Source organism: Nycticebus coucang, chromosome 16, assembly GCF_027406575.1.
Source record: "Nycticebus coucang isolate mNycCou1 chromosome 16, mNycCou1.pri, whole genome shotgun sequence".
Classification (NCBI taxonomy): domain Eukaryota; kingdom Metazoa; phylum Chordata; class Mammalia; order Primates; family Lorisidae; genus Nycticebus; species Nycticebus coucang.
The window spans coordinates 40,795,538-40,798,387 of record NC_069795.1 but is presented as its reverse complement, the minus strand read 5'-3'; the positions used below and the strand labels follow the sequence as shown (position 1 = coordinate 40,798,387).

General features: G+C 40.2%; 1 pseudogene; it reads left to right on the top strand.

Moving 5' to 3' along the window:
* Nucleotides 1-1,113: 1,113 nt before the first annotated feature.
* LOC128567404 (cyclic AMP-dependent transcription factor ATF-1-like) lies at nt 1,114-1,975 on the top strand (annotated as a pseudogene).
* The last annotated feature ends 875 nt before the right edge of the window (nt 1,976-2,850 follow it).

Genomic DNA, 2,850 nt, shown 5'->3' with positions numbered 1-2,850 from the left:
CCACATACACCTGAGCTGGCGGGTTCGAATCCAACCCAGGCCTGCCAAGCAACAATGATGGCTGCAACCAAAAAAAATAGCTGGGTGTTGTGGCGGGTGCCTGTAGTCCCAGTTACTTGGGAGGCACAGGCAGGAGACTCGCTTGAGCCCAGGAGTTGGAGGTTGCTGTGAGCTGTGATGCCACAGCACTCTACCCAGGGCAACAGCTTGAGGCTCTGTCTCAAAAATAAACAAACAGAAACATATATATATATTTAGACACCTGATGCCTGAAGTTAGGACAAAGGAACAGAAATTAAGACACAAAATAACAAAAGGAACATAGGTTCCAATTCTTCACACATAAAGAAGGTAGATAAGATTAGACAACATAGACTATAATCCCCTTAACATTTACTTTCTTTGACAACCCTCTTGGGTCCCGCTCTGTCCATGCTGTGTGGAGGCTTTGCTGCCCTCTCCTTTGCCTCTCCCTTTTCTTTTTTTTTCTTTCTTTTTTTTTTTTGTAGAGACAGAGTCTCACTGTACCTCGGGTAGAGTGCTGTGGCGTCACACGGCTCACAGCAACCTCTAACTCTTGGGCTTACGCGATTCTCTTGCCTCAGCCTCCTGAGCAGCTGGGACTACAGGCGCCCGCCACAACGCCCGGCTATTTTTTGGTTGCAGTTTGGCCGGGGCTGGGTTTGAACCCGCCACCCTCGGCATATGGGGCTGGCGCCCTACTCACTGAGCCACAGGCGCCGCCCATGCCTCTCCCTTTTCAATAAAGGAATTTCCCCACTTGCCTTTAAATTTCTTCTTAATAAACTTTTGCTTCCCTTGCCATCTCCCTGGGTCTGTGAATTCATTCATTGACTTCATGAGACAAGAACCTGGTTCAACAATTCCTAACAGTGACCTTCACTTAATGTCTTCCATTCTCGTTGTTTTATAAATTCAGCTTTAACCTAGCAGTGTGTATCTTGAGTAGTTTAGGGTGATTTAGGAGATTAGGATGTAAATTCTGATTTCAAGACTTAGTCTAAAGTTATTGTAATAAATGCAGTTTGTTATTGTTGAAGAATAGACACACAAATCATAGTGATACTTTAAGAGATCAGAAATAGGGGCAGCCACAGTTGATTATGGAAGATTCCCACAAGAGTAACACTTCGGAGACAGCACCTCAGCCGGGGTCAGCAGTTCAGGGAGCCCATCTTTCTCATATTGCTCAACAGGTATCATCTTTATCAGAAAGTGAGGAGTCCCAGGACTCATCTGACAGCGTAGGCCCCTCACAGAAAGCCCACGGGATCCTAGCACGGCATCCATCTTACAGAAAAATTTTTAAAGACCTGTCTTCTGAAGACACAAGAAGCAGAAAAGGAGACGGAGAAAACCCTGGAGTTTCTGCTGTCACTTCTATGCCCGTTCCGACTCCCATCCGTCAGACTAGGAGTGGACAGTACATTGCCATTGCCCCAAATGGAGCCTTACAGTTGGCCAATCCAGGCACAGATGGAGTACAGGGGCTTCAGACATTAACCATGACAAATTTGGGCAATACTCAGCAAGGCACAACTATTCTCCAGTATGCACAGACCTCTGATGGACAGCAAATACTTGTGCCCAGCAATCAAGTCGTAGTGCAGACTGCATCAGGAGACATGCAGACATATCAGATTCGTACCACACCTTCAGCCACTTCTCTGCCACAAACTGTGGTAAGGACATCTCCTGTGACTCTTATATCTCCAACAACTAAGACAGATGACCCCCAATTGAAAAGAGAAATAAGGTTAATGAAAAACAGAGAGCTGCTCGAGAATGTCAGAGAAAGAAGAAAGAATATGTGAAATGTCTGGAAAATCAAGTTGCAGTCCTGGAAAATCAAAATAAGACTCTAATAGAAGAATTAAAAACTTTGAAGGATCTTTATTCCCATAAAAGTGTTTGCTTCTTAACAAAGAAAATATTTTTGTGTGGACTTGCCTAAAATTAAATGTATTTCTTTTTAGTGGGGTTTTATAAATTACAGAAAAAAGGTCAAAAGTGAAGCTTTTTATTTAGGCTTTTGCAACTCAAAGATAGCAAATATACCTTGCAAGATACCTTGTGACAGAGGAAAATGTGTAAAGTGACCTCAAGGAAGCTACTGGCACAACTGGAAGCTTTGTAAAAATTAAGTATACTCAAGAAGCAAGAAATGAACTTGCAGCAATTTGAATTTTCTAAGTAATAATAGTCATCAGTCCAAAAATGGCAGATGAAGATGAAATTTGGTAAATTGGATTTTTAAAAATAAATCAGTTTACCCTATGGTTTGCATTTCTTAATGTTTTTCTGAAATTGACCTTTTCAGTTGTGCATGTATTTTATTTCTGCCAATAAATTCTAAATTAAAAGGTAAAAGGAAACCTAACACATTACTAAATGTATAAATTATGTGTTCTGATTGTGTGTGCTGGTTCTATTGTCAGGTCTTTTAAATGGGTTTTTAAAAGTTTGTTTGTTGGACTTGAGAGAGTTTTTGGAGGCTGAGTTAAGTATTACTGAGGTCTTGTCCTAAAAGGCATCTAAGATACATGAATGGAAATTTGGTGATTTTGTAACATTTTTTTTTTTTTATCAGAAGGGAAGAGAACTGTTTAAAAGTTTGATACTCTTAAATAGTTTATTTTTGCTTATTCTGATAACGGTGATTTTCTACGACTGTATACATTTTGTTGATTCTATATTCTGTATGCAGTTGAATATCTATCACTTATCCTGTTATGCTTTAACAGAATGGAATGTTTACAGATCCTTGAAATGTTTTTTAAGAACTTTCTGAAGATACATACCAAAGTTTTTCCAAGAGGATTTTATAAA